At 36.9% G+C, this 15,042-nt stretch overlaps 1 protein-coding gene and 1 pseudogene across 4 annotated transcripts in view; one reads left to right on the forward strand and one right to left on the reverse strand.

Annotated features, from left to right (window-relative positions):
- Positions 1 to 15,042, reverse strand: part of FUT8 (fucosyltransferase 8) — a 287,292-nt gene that overhangs the window by 26,052 nt on the left and 246,198 nt on the right. The window lies entirely within an intron of this gene.
- Positions 9,769 to 10,612, forward strand: LOC105887754 (annotated as a pseudogene).

Raw genomic sequence — 15,042 nt, forward strand, 5'->3', positions numbered from 1 at the left:
AGAGGAATGAGATGGCAACCAAAATATTGCTTGATAACCAATAGGGTTGAATTACAAAATGTGGTTTCTGTGGTTTGTATTTATGGCTTCATGGCTTTCTAACAGGTCCCTCTCTGTTATGAGCAGCGTTTGTGAATCAAAGCCTCCTAGTAGTGAAGGAGAAGCGTGCCTTCTAGGACTGGGCCAGACTGTGAGAGGAGCCAGAGAGGGTGGTGCCTCACTTGTTTGGTTGCTTCTCCCAAACTCACTAACATACTATTCCTTCCAAATGAAAGAGAAATGAGGTAAACTGAAAGAGCAAAAAGGAACTTCTGAAATTTTCCCTTCTAATGAATGGAATTAAGTTACTTCTGTAGAAACTCTCAAGGAGTAGAAGATTTAAAGTATCTGCCCACCCCTCCACTTCCCCACCCCTGAATAATTACCCAGTGTTAGAGAACTATTAAAGATATCTTGGTACTAAATTGAGACTTTCTCTTTGACATAATCAGAAAGAGTGAGAAAGAAGTAATTCTCTCACCATGTGATTCAATGTTTATTTTAATGTTTTATCAAGTCAATACTTAAATTGACCTTATATGCCACTTAACATCATTCTAGTAATCTTGAATGGGTTTCAGATTTTGGGAAACACAGATTTATCAATACTTTTCATTTTAAGGAAGAAAACAAACTAAGCAGTTAAGTAAACTTCAAGGCAAAGCTGCTAATACAGGGCCAAGATTGGACCTTAGTGTTTATCAATTACTTATACTACATTCTACTTTCTGAAACCTACCTTTTGTTTTATTTTTAATTAAAAATTAATAATTATGTGTATTTATGGAGTACAATGTAATATTTTGACCTTTTGTATATATTGTAGAAAGATTATATCAAGCTAATTAATATCTATCACTTCACCAACTTATTTTTTTTGCAGTAAGAACATTAAAAATCTATTTTTAGCAATTTTCAAATATACAACACATTATTAACAACCATGGTCACCATGAAGAGCCATAAACCACTAAGACTTATTTCTCCAATCTCTATGCATGTCCCATGCATGCCCCCAAGCCCCAACCTCTGGTAATCACCTTCCTACTCTGTTTCTCTCAGATTGGCTTTTTAAATTCTACATGTAAGTGAGAGCATATGGTATTTATCTTTCTGTGTCTGGTTTATTTCACTGTTAGAAGTGATAAACAAAATCAGTAAAGTCATGGGTTATAAAATCAACATACAAAAATCAAAGTGTTTCTATACCCTAACAACAAACTATCTGCAAAAGAAATTAACAATCTCATTTACACTAGTATCAAAAAATAAAATACTTCTGGGCCAGGTGCAGTGGCTCACGCCTGTAATCCTAGCATTCTGGGAAGCTGAGGTGGGTGGACTGCCTGACCTCACAGGTTCAAGACTAGCTTGAACAAGAATGAGCCCCTGTCTCTAAAACACAGCTGGGTGCTGTAGTAGGTGCCTGTAGTCCCAGCTACTTAGGAGGCTAAAGCAAAAGAATCACTTGGGCTGAAGAGTTTGAGGTTGCTGTGAACTCTGACACCACAGCACTTTACCAAGGGTGACAAAGTGAGACTTTGTTTCAAAAATAACAAAAAATTAAAAAAATAAAATAATACTTATTTAACTGATGAGGTAAAAAATCTGTATACTGAAACTATAAAATACTGAAAGACAATGAAGACACAAATAAATAAAAAGATATCCGGCGTTCACAGACTGAAATTATTAATATTGCTAAAATGTCTACACTACCTACTATTCAAAGTGATCTACAGATTCAATGCAGTCTCTATCAAAATTCCAATGACATGTTCCACAGAAATAGAAAAAACAACCCTGAAATTTATATTAAAACCACAAAAGACCCCAACTAGCTCTGGCAATCTTGAGCAAAAAGAAGAAAGCTAGAGGCATCACACTCTTGGATTTCAAAATATATTTTAAAGCTACTGTGGTCAAAAAAGCATGATACTGACATAAAGACAAACATGTTGATCACTGGAACAGAACAGAAAGCCCAGAAATAAACTCAAGTATTTATGGCTAATGGATTTTTGATAAATGTGCCAAGAACACACACAATTGGAAAACGACAGTCTCTTTAATAAATGGTGTTGGGAAAACTGGTTATCAATATGCAGAAGAATGAAACTGGACTCATCTCACATCATATACAAAAATGAACTCAAAATGGATAAAAGACTTAAACATAAGACTGGAAACTATAAAACTAGAAGAAAACATAGGGAAAAGCTTAATGACATTGGTCTGGGCAATGATTTCTTGGAAAGAATTCCAAAAGCACAGCAACAAATGCAAAAATAGACAAATGGAACTGCATCAAACTAAAAAGCTACTGTACTAAAAAGCAAAGGTAAAAACAGAGTGAAGAGATAAACTCACGGATTGGAAGAAAGTATCTGCAAACCATACGTTGCAGAAAAAGGGCTAACACCTAGAATATACAAGGAATTTAAATAATAATAGCAAGAAAACAAGTAATCCAATTAAAGAGTGGGCAAAAGATCTGAGCATACATTTCTCTAAAGAACAGATACAAATGGCCAGTAGATAAAGGAAAAAAAGGTTTAACATCTCCAATTATCAGGGTAATACAAATTAAAACCATAATGAGATACCACCTCATACCTGTTAGAATGGCCATAATCAAAAGGATGAATGATAAGTATTGGTGAAGATGTGGAGAAAAGTACATTAGTAGAGCTTGTACATTAGTCTAGCCAATGGGAAATTTATAGTTTTTTTTTTTACAAAGCATGTAAGTATGGCCCCTTTGACCAATCAAGAGAACCCTGCCATTCTATTAAGACTTTAGTGGTCAACAGAAATACACTGCACCAACCTTCCAGCAAGAAAATGTTTTATATGTATAAATCATACATACGTTAGCTCTATTCATTTGTAAAGAATCATATAAATGATCGGATTTACACAACTGACTATTCAGTTTAACTTAAATTAATATGATTATTATTTATTATTTCAGGGGCCCATTTTCAGGACTATCTTCTTATTACAGTCTGAATGTGTCTCCTCCTAAATGCTTATGTTGAAATTCTAACCTCCACAATGATGATACTAGGAGGTGGAGGCTTTGGGGGATTAGGTCATGAGGGCAGAACATGAATGGTAAATTAGCAAACAGGTCTGGAATAGATTGTCCCAGTTGAGTAAAATCTCCAATAAGACATAACTACCCAGAACTTAAATTTTACTAGGGGACAGGTAGGAATTATTAGCAACTTTCTGATGATTTTGAATCAGAGAAGCTGTCTGCTTTCTAGACTCAAGCCTCCTAAAGTTGTTTCCCTGCCTATCCACATAGGTCCAGACTTCCTCCAAATAAGCACAGACGGATAAAGTGAGGTTTTATATTGCTATGGATTGCTTTGAACAGTGCCATCACATCCAATGGCCACTTCAAGGACTATGCAAATTACTGAGACTTGGCTGGGCACGGTGGCCCACGCCTGTAATACTAGCGCTCTGGGAGACCGAGGCAAGTGGATTGCCTGAGCACAGGAGTTCAAGACCAGCCTGAGCAAGAGTGAGAACCTGTCTCTACTAAAAATAGAAAAACTAGCCAGGTGTTGTGGTGGGTGCCTATAGTCCCAGCTACTTGGGAGACCGAGGCAAGAGGGTCACTCAAGATCAAGAATTTAAAGTTGCTGTGAACCATGACACCATAGCACTCTACCCAGGGCATAGAATGAAACTGTTTCCAAAAAACACCCCCCCAAACCCCCAACAAAACAAATTACTGAGACTTATGGCAGAAGTAAGGAGATACACCATGCAAATTATACAGAGGCAAATGTCTATTCATGTAGTGCCTTGATTATAGCATGCAGTGATTATGAGTATGGGCTTTGGAATAAAAAAAAAAAAGTAGTGTCCAAATCCTCTATCATTTATCAGTTGTGTGACTGTAAATAAGTTATATTTAACTTCACCTTAGTTTCACCATCTGGAAGAGCAAGCACCTTACTCATCTAAAAAATGAGATTAAAACATACCTTATTCATTGAGTTATTTTAAGGATGAAATGAGGTTTTATATGCAGAAAGCTAACAATGTATAACACAGAATAATTCTTAAAAAAATTAGTTCTTTATCTGGGATTGATTCTGCTGAAACTTTTCAAAAAGCTGTCTACAGTTTGGTCTAAGAGGAGATTATCTGCCCAAATATCACATTTTCTGGAAAATATATAAAAGTGCCCCATTTCAGTGAACACTGTACTACCAAAGTATAACTAATTCAGGTTGTTGTTTACCACAGGTAATAAAACAATGAGCAGCTTCTATCTATTCAAAATACTCAATAAATGATCAAACTAAAGACCATTCAAAGTTCTGATGATGTGTAATTGCTACCCTGACTTGACCAAAACTCTGCTCTGTACTAAAACACAGAATGGCAGCTAGTTGTCTAAAACAGTAATACTTTCTGCTCATATTACAGTGAGGGATATGTATGTTTAATTTATATCTACAGAAACTACCTGAACTTCTGGGACACATATTTTCTTTAACAGTATGTACCCAAACAGAACTTTAAGTTCCTAGTAAACTAAGACCAGCGAGAGGAGCAAGAATGAAAACTAAGTAGCTGTGGTGAGACTTCCAGAGGCATAGGGAAGGTTTTTTGTTTTTTTTAAATTTTGTTTGGACACAAAAGATAGCCATTAAAAAAAACAAACAAACTCAGAAATGTGTGAGGCTTGTTCTTTGGAATTTCAACAATGACATCAATATTTATACCCTCATGTAATAAGAGTGATATGTTCGCATTTAAGTATGGAGGAAATATATACTATTAAAAAGTGAACATCTGGGGACAGCGCCTGTGGCTCAAGGAGTAGGGTGCCGGCCCCATATGCCAGAGGTGGTGGGTTCAAACCCAGCCTCGGCCAAAAACCAAAAAAAAAAAAAAGTGAACATCTGGGCTACTTTCCTTTTGTTTTCAACCATTGCAGTTGATGGAGATTTCCTCTTGAACTCCAAAGAGCAACTGTCACCTGCCGTATGAATTCTATCACTGCTCTTCTTAGGCAACAACTCAAAAGACTGTTATTACTGTCAGTTTGAAGCCTTCAACCAATTGAATGAAAAGTTCTAAATTCAATCATATGAAATAGAGTGCAGTGTTAGCAACATTCTTGAGAATTAGCATTTCACTCTGGGAATGATGGGGCAGCATTTTTATGAGCTGCTTGCTACTTTTACTAGCAACAGAGATTCCTTGGCAAAGGCAACTAGACTCATGGTTCAATGACCTCAATGATATTCTGACAGACTTAACTCCAGATCAGGGACTAAAAAAATGGCTAATAATAGAAAAGATGTAATATCTTAGTGAGTTATGCTGTTCAAGATAAGGTAGGCAGGACAGTGTCAAAAGAAACAAGATCAAAGAGGTTTGTTTGCTTCATGCTACTAAACAGAATGCTCTCTACCATCATTCTTAAAGTTTCTAAAACAAACAAAGTCATTTAAATTACATTTATAAGAAGTTACTTTGCGAAGAGGTTATAGTCTATGGACAGCCTGTTCATAAAAGGGATACTGCCAACAGTCTCTCTGAAAATTCGTAAGGGCCCATAGAGTATTTTTTTTTTTTTTTGGTTCTACTTTGTCCTAATTTAGAACCTCTTTCCAGCTCAAAGGATCCCCAGGATCCTAGAACAGCTTCTCTCATCAGCAAGAAACAAGAGAACAGAACAGAAAGCAGCAGGCAATCTAGGCTTAATTTCATCTTCTTTGCCAGCTGCCTCCACTTCTGTGGAAGGAAGAAGACAGGATGTGGGGTATGGGCGTATGTGCCAAGCCACAGCTGCTGCCAATCTATCACAGGTCACCTCATTCTCCCTTTGGGGGTATGTAAAATCTCTACAAAGAGAGAGAATACTTTACAATTTATAGCTTCTTGGTGGCATAGCTGAAGCAAATAGTGTAAAGGGATTACTAAAGAAATCATTATATATTACCTTTTTTTTATTTAACTAGAGAAGAATGGGGATACTCATAAATGAAAAAAGGCATGATGCAAAAGTCATAAAATTAACTAATAGAGCATGCAAAGGGGAGGAAGAAGATATATGCAGCAAACTGGGCAAGAAAGCGTCTGGTGGGAAGAAGTCTTCGGTTTGTTACTGGTTAGAAAATACAACATTTTATATACAAGGTAGAATTGATGTTTCCCATAAAATTTCTCTCATTTAGGCTTAAAACAAGAACAGCACCTTCTTTAGAACTGGGCCTAGAATTTGCAACGCAATACTCCTGCTACTACCTTCCCTATAAAGTTATTGTTTTTCATCCTGTGCCACATGCTTTTCAATCTGTAGATAGTTATCTATTAATAGAACACAAAGTCTAAAGGCTGGGTCAGGTGGCCCATGCCTGTAATCCCAGCACTCTGAGAGGCCAAAGCAGGGGGGATTGTTTAAGCTCAGGAGTTCAAGACCAGCCTGAGCAAAAGTGAAACCCTGTCTCTAAAAATAGCTGGGCATTGTGGCAGGTGCCTGTAGTCCCAGCTACTTGGGGCGCTAAGGCAAGAGGATGGCTTGAGCCCAAGAGTTTAAGGTTTCTGTGAGCTATGATGCCACGGCACTCTACCGAGTGTGACAAAATGAGACTCTGTCTCAAAAGAAAAAAACAAAAAAACCCACAAAGTCTTACCTTACCTAGTGTATCTCTAAATCATTCTTCATACTCTCTCTTCATCACAAGTCATAGGATTCTGGCAGGGATGAGGGTCCAGTCTATTTTTTCTGTAATCTTTACTAAAATTTTCTCAATCTATAAGGCACTTCTAACACAGCCCTACATCCACCCCTCCCTGCCCTAGCTCTCTATTAGCAACTTGCATTAAAAACTTATATTTACTGGGCACCAATTACACCTCAGGTACTAAATAAAATGTTTTCTATACATTATCTGTATCAATCGACAAAGTCTTTGTAAGTGCTTTCTTATTTATAGCTTAGGTTACTCAGCTAATAGAGAGAAAAGTTGAACTCACACATTCTGATTCTACAGTTTAAAATCTTACTCCATCCCTACTCCATGATCATAAAGTTTCAGGGAAAGTCAAAACGACTCTTCAAGAAATAACAAAAAAGGGTAGGGGGAGGTACTCCAGGTATGAGTTTAAATAGCAAGGGCTCTACAAAGGTTCCAATGGGTACGATACAAATCCCATTCTACAGTATACACTAGATCCAGAAATTCAATGTTAAATAAAAGATATAAATTTCAAATATTCATCATTTTGTGTATCTACATAAAGCAATTAGCAACTATGCTTTGTGGCTTAGCAAAATGGCTTGACAAATTATTATTTTGCATACTAAGATCCCAAATGAACAAAAATAATAAAGACAAATTTAAATTATATGTTTAAAATATTTATGGTGATTTTAAAGCTCATGGTTAAAAGTTAATATCATCTTCGGAACTAACTGTACCAATAATGTGAATCAGCTTATCTGTGATAGTCTTATTTCCTAGTAATTATATAATAAGCTTTCCATAAAAAAATAGCCTACCTTGAAACAGAGAACCTAGAAGCAAATTTATCAGAAAGAGATTTATTAAGCTTATAAACCACTCTCCCTGTTACCTATTTCAAACACTGATTTCTAACTATTAAACATTAAAGTGAAATATTTTGTAACCTAATATACTTCTGTCTTTAAAATATATTTCCACTTTTAATTTATGAAATGATATATTTAGGGATTAATTAAAATAAGTATTTACTCCTGATGATATGATCCAAAATTCAGGTTATAACTGATGGTATCCAAAATGAATCTCAAAATAAATATATATAAATATTTTATAATTTCAGAAACAAATTTCACCCCGATTATTATTATACGAAAATTAACTTTTTTGGGGGGTCCTGAGAATTTTCACATATTAGCTCAAGTTTTACTCACAGAGCTTTCTGTTTTCCTTAACAATTTCTGGCCCTCAAGGAAAACTAGTTTACCAGAGCTTAACCTACTCGAGTTTTATCAAAGCCCAACCTATCTGCAGAAAAGGAAAATACCCAACTCAGGCTCCCTGAGACCCAATCATACCACTACAGAATACTTCCCCTTCCCTCTAAACCAGTGGTTCTCAACCTTCCTAATGCTGAGGCCCTTTAATACAGTTCCTGTGGGTCAAGACCCACAGGTTTAGAACTGCTGCTGTAAACCATAAGCAATTACAGCTAAAAAAAAAAATGTCTATTTAAGGAGTTTCTAAGAAAGCATAAAGACAACAAGGGAGACAGAAACTAGAATACTATAGGAATTTTTAGCATTATGATATCACAGTAGCTAACAGTAAACACAGTCAGACAAACATAAAACATCACCCTGAGGTCCTATCTATTTGAGTTCCTTGTCTGGCTTTCAACAAAAAATTACAATGAATGCTAAAAGGCAAAAAAAAAAAAAACATTCTGGAAAGACACAGAAACCATCAGAACCAGACTCAGATATGGCATAGATTTTGCAATTATCATTTAAAATAACTATGATTGGCTCAGTGCCTGTGGCTCAAGCGGCTAAGGCGCCAGACACATACACATAAGGTGGCGGGTTCAAATCCCCAGCCCAGGCCCGCCAAACAACAATGACGGCTGCAACCAAAAAAAAAAAAAATAGCCAGGTGGTGTGGGGGGTGCCTGTAGTCCCAGCTACTTGGGAGGCGGAGGCAGGAGACTCGCTTGAGCCCAGGAGTTGGAGGTTGCTGTGAGCTGTGATGCCATGGCACTCTACCCAGGGGGATAGCTTGAGGCTCTGTCTCAAAAAATAAATAAATAAAATAAAATAAAATAACTATGATTAATGTGCTAAAAAACTTTAATGGAACAAGTGGACAAGATACAAGAACAGATGATTAATGTAAACTGAGAGGTGGGAACTAAGAAAAAAATCAAAAGGAAATGCTAGAAATCAAAAATAGTGTAACAGAAATGAAGAATGCTTTTAATGGCCTCATCAGTAGATTAGACATGACAAAGAAACCAATCAGTGAGCTTTGACTATATGACAACATAAACTTATAAAACTGAATAGAAAAAGAAAAAAGAATGAAAAGGAATATTAGAGACCTATGGGATAATTACAAAAGGTGAATATGGGTAAAAGCAATGGCATTCTTTTCTTATTTTTAGTATATCTAACAGATACTAGTTTGTTCAAAATAACAACAACAACATAACTTGGTTATCATAGCTTATGGATACATAGAATGAATGATAGCATGTTTAAGGAAATGAGAGAGAAGCACTGGGAATACCATGTTATAAGGAAGGTCCTAGGACTAGCTATATAAAGATACACAGTTATTTAATAGTGCACTTGGTTTAGCTATAAATATAGTTTGTAAACGCTAGGGTAACCACTAAGAAAAAGAAAAAGAAAAAAAGTTATAATTGATAATTTCTAAGACAGAAGAAAAAACAGAATCATTATAAAATGATTCATTAAAATCAGAAAAGGCAGAAAAATAGATGAAATTTTGGTAGCGGGGAAGTGGACGCGGCCCACTGGGGCCGAGAAGCGGCTAGGGGCTGCGACTGTGGGAAGCAGGCGCGTCGGGACACACCAGGCATCCTTCTCCGCCTGCTGGCTCAGGAGCCTCGGCTGCGGTCCACCCTCCCGCATCCCTCCACCGCTGCACCGCCGCAGCCCCTCGTGGTCTTCTGGGCTTCGGACCCCGGCCTCGCCTCCGAAACATGACTTGGGATTTCAAACCTGGGGACCTCATCTTCGCCAAGATGAAAGGTTATCCTCATTGGCCGGCTCGAGTAGATGAAGTTCCCGATGGAGCTGTAAAGCCGCCCACAAACAAACTACCCATTTTCTTTTTTGGAACTCATGAGACTGCTTTTTTAGGACCAAAGGATATATTTCCTTACTCAGAAAGCAAGGAAAAATATGGCAAACCAAATAAACGAACAAGTAGAGACCGAGGAGGCAGGAGCATCTGGTAATCTAAAAGTGAGCCCTAAAAGAGGACAACCTGCAGCTATAGAAGCCAAGATTCCAAAACTAAGAGGCAGACCCAAAATGGTGAAACAACCCTGTCCTTCAGAAAGTTACATGGTTACTGAAGAAGACAAAAGTAAAAAAAGGGGGGCAACAGGAAAAACAACCTAAAAAGCAGCTTAAAAAGGATGAAGAGGCCCAGAAGGAAGAAGATAAGCCATGAAAAGAGCCAGACAAAAAAGAGGAGAAGAAAGAAGTTGTGTCAAAAAGGAAAAATTTAGTTAAACCAGGGGTTACATCAACCTCTGATTCTGAAGAAGGAGATGATCAAGAAGGTGAAAAGAAGCGAAAGGGTGGGAGAAACTTTCAGGCTGTTCACAGAAGGAATATGCTGAAAGGCCAACATGAGAAAGAAACAGCAGATCAGAAATGCAAGCAGGAGGAACAAATGGAAACTGAGCACCAAACAACATGTAATCTACAGTAATAAAAAATATATCTCATTTTGGGCTCAAAGCATTAATCCAGTTACTGAAAAGAGAATACAAGTGGAACAAACAAGAGCTGAAGATCTTGAGACAGATTCATTGGACTGAACTCCCCCGCCTTGATGGAAGAATGTTCCAGATTTTAAATTGAGGACTTCATTATTAATGGCATTATAACTGTATTATGATTGTTAAAAAAATTTCCTGTAAGGTACACACTACATATTAAGGTTGGCCATCATTCCTGCTTTTTTTAACCAAACTTAAAATGAAGCTTTGTGTCTAAAAGTTATAACAAATTCCGAAGGTGGGGGTGTTTGTAACATTATTTCATTTAGAAAATATAAAAATACATTTTGTTTTAAAGCTAGGTATTAAACTGGAATAACACCTACACCTGAGAATGGGGCAACTGTGCCCTTCCCTTGACATTCCTTTGTTGTTTCTTTAGAACCTTAATTGTTTTTTTATCCTGAGAGATAAAATAGTAGACTTGTTAAGAAAAAAATGAAACTGTAACCAAAATTTTAAAATAAAATTTAAAAAAAAAAAAGAAATAGATGAAATTTTAAAAAGTAACAAGAAATGAGCAACAAATAGAAAACAGCTAAAACATAGGATATGTACATTCTCAACTATACCAATAATGATTTTAAATGTAAATGGTCTAAAAATACAAGTTCAAAGAGGCTGTCCAAGAAAATTTAAAAAAGAGAGACCCAATTACATATTGTCTATAAGAGACCCACTTTAAATGTGAAGACACATATACATTAAAAGGATGGAGAAAAATATACCATGCTAATACTAATCTAAAGAAAGCTTGAGTAGCTGTAGGAATTTAAAAAAAGACCTCAGAGCAAAAAAATTTATTAGCAATAACTAGGGACATTACATGTATAATGACAGAAGGTTAATTATCCAAGAAGACATAACTGACATAACTATCCTTAATATATATGCACTTAACAACAGGGTGTCAAAATATAGAAGGTTAAAACTTACAGAATAGCAAGGGGAAATATACAAATTCACCATTATACTTGGACACTTCAATCCCTATGTATCAGGAATTTACATAACCAGTAGAAAGAATAAAGATATAATTAAACTGAGTAGCACCGCCAATCTCATTGACATTTGTAAAATACTTCATGTAGCAACAGCAGAATACACATTTTTCTCAAGTTCTTAAGGAACATTTCACCAAGACACACCGCATTCTGGCCCATAAAACACACCTTAACAAATTTAAAAGAATAGCCACCATATGAAGTATGCTCTTAGACTGTAAAGAAATTAAACTAGAAATCCTAAAATCCCTAAAATCCCTTGTGTTATAACACAAAGGTGAAAGAAGTCTTAAGAAATTAAGAGTATTTTTAACTAAATGAAAATGAAAACAAAAGTTAGAGAATGTAGGCAAAGCAGTACTCAACAGAGAAAATCACAGCACTACACATAATTTAAAAAAGCAAAAAAGCAAAAATGAGTCATCTAAGCTTTTATCTTGGCAAATTATAAAAAAGAAGAGCAAATTAAAGTAATTTCTTTACTTTACTTCTCCTTACTTCTCCAAAGTAAGGAGAAGAAATCAATGAAGTGACAATAAGAAAACAAAAGAGAAAATTAACAATATTAAAAGCTCGTTATTTCAAAATATCAATGAAATTAATAAACCACAAGCCCAAATAACCAAAAAAGGGGAGAAAAAACAAATTAGTATTATTGCAAATGAAAGAGAGGCTCATTAATACTAATCACATACACATATTAGGAATAACTCTATGTTTACAAATTTGATAACTAACATAAATTGAATCAATTCCTTGAAAACCCAGCCTATCAAAACTCATGTAAGGAGAAACTAATAATCTGAACAGACAGAGAAACTCAAATAATTAATATATCTTCCAAAACAGAAGGCACCACACTGACAATTTCAGTAGTAGATTCTACCAAACATTTAAGGAACAAATGATGCCAATTCCAGAAAACAGAAGCAGAGGGAATATTTCCTAATTCCTATGCGACTAACTCTACACTAATACCAAGAAGTAAACAAAGACATTACAAGAAAAGAGAAAGACCAACTACTCTCATTAATTCAAAATCCTCAAAAAAATTAGCAAATTAGACCTAACAATGTATAAAAAGAATTACACACTATGACGAAGTGATATTTATCTCGTGTATTGAGGGCTGGTTCACCATTTGAAAATCAATTAATATAATCCATCACATCAATAAGCTAATGAAGAAAAATAATATAATATTAATAGATGCAGGAAAAAGCTCTATAAAATCAAACTCTTAGCAATAAAAACTCTCAGCCAGAACTTCCTTAATTTGATAAAGAATATCTACAACCAACCTACAGCTAACATCCTATGTAATGGTGAGGAACTTGATGCCTTCTTCCTAAGATTAGACATAACACAAGGGACGTCCCCTCTTACCATTCCTATGCAACACTGCAGTGGAAGTCAATGCAGTAAGAGAAGAAATAAACAGTACAGATTAGGAAGGAAGACATAAAACTATCTTTGTTCACAGACAACATGATCATTTATGTAGAAAATCCCAAGAACTAACCAAAAACTATAGGAACTAATACAGGATTACATCAAGGTTGCAGGATACAAGTATATAAAAATTGAATGCTTTGCTGTATACTACCAACAAGCTGGAATTTGAAATTAAAAACACACCACCATTTACATTAGCATGAAAGAAAGAAGGGAAAGGGAAAGGAAAGAAAAGAGAGAAACAGGGGAGGGGAGGAAGGGACTAAGGGAGGAAGAGAGGAAGGGTGTAAGGAAGTTAAAGTCTAATAAAATAATACGAGACCTATATGAGGAAAACTACATGTGTAAAACTCTGAAGAAAGAAATCAAAGAAGATCTAAATAAATGGAGACAATAAATATTCCAGGTTCATGGATAGGAAGACTCAATATTGTCAAGATGTCAATTTTTTTTGAACTTTATATATAGATTCGTCACAATCCCAATTGAAATCCTGGCAAGTTATTTTGTTGATATCAATAAACTGACTCTAAAGTTTATATGGAAAGGCAAAACACGCAAACGAGCTAACACAACATGGGAGAACAAAGTAAGAAGGCTGACACTATCTGACTTCAAAATTTACTATAAAATAACAGAAATCAGGACAGTGTGGTATTGGCAGATAAAATAGATAAATAGATGAGAGGAACAATAGAGCCCAGAAACATACCCATACAGGGATAGTCAAGTAATCTCTGGGTGAGGAGACAAGGAATCCACTGGGGAAAGGACAAGTCTTTTCAACAAATGATGCTGGGAACAACTGGATATCCACTTGCAAAAATACATGTCTGTGAGGCAGGGATTTAAATACTGACCTTACCAGGGGTCCTCAAACTTTTTAAACAGGGGGCCAGTTTGCTGTCCAGACGATTGGAGGGCCAGACTGCGGGCCCCAGGATGAGCTAAGCAGGACAGGCAGCTGCAGCAAAAACACCCGGTGGGCTGGATAAATGTCCTAGGCGGGCTGCATGTGGCCCACGGGCCATAGTTTGAGGACGCCTGCCTTAGACCTTTCACAAAAATTAACTCAATAAGACCTAAATGCAAAACTATAACATTTTCAGATAAAAGACCATACAAAAGCTAGGTGACCTTGGGTTTGGCAATGAGATTTTAGATATAATACCAAAAATACAATCCATAAAGAAAAAAAAATAAAGTAGTTGGACTTTGGCAGCACACGAAGCTCGGTGAGAAGGGGCTGGCCACATTCACTGAGGCTGGTGGTGATACAGGACATGTGGCACCCCAGTCAGCTCAGTGGAGCTGGGGGCTGGGGAGTGGACCAGGCTGCCTCTGCCTTGGCAGTGTTGGTGCAGTGGCAGCGGAACCAGCGGGCTGGAGGGTAGGCATCCCCCACCCCCCACCCCCAAAGCCCCAGGAGGCTCCAATAGCCAGGGGGCCAGACAACTGCTGGGGGAGACACCAGTACCTTAGGTTTCCCTCCCCTTGCATTTAAGGCTGAACAGGGAACCCCCATTTCCTAGGCCTGGTCAATTTCATGTAAGTTTCCCAGGCCTGGGAATGGACAGGATTGCAGCCATTCATTCCCGTCCCAGACATGTCCAGACATACTGTCCCTGACAAGCTAAATGTTAACTACAGAGGGTCCTAGACATGTTAAATGTAACTACAGAGGGTCCCAGACACCATAAATGTTAACTACCCAGCTGCTCAGCCTGGCCCCCTACAGAGGGTCCCATGCAACTATATATATTCCTAGACAAAGAACCCAGAGAGGAAAAGAGAAAGACAGAGAGATAGCCAGTGTGTTTCTCTCCGGACTTGGGTTTTCTCTCCCTTTCAAGTGAGCTGCGGTGTTTCCATGTTCTTTTCTATAAATAAATCCTGTCTTACCACTGATCTGTGGTCTGCAGATTCATTCTTCAAATCACTGAGACTAAGAACTTACTGAAGACAAAATTCCCATATCATATTTGGGGGCTCACTGTCCGGGATT

Source organism: Otolemur garnettii, unplaced genomic scaffold, assembly GCF_000181295.1.
Source record: "Otolemur garnettii isolate 467f Iridium unplaced genomic scaffold, OtoGar3 scaffold00115, whole genome shotgun sequence".
NCBI lineage: Eukaryota > Metazoa > Chordata > Mammalia > Primates > Galagidae > Otolemur > Otolemur garnettii.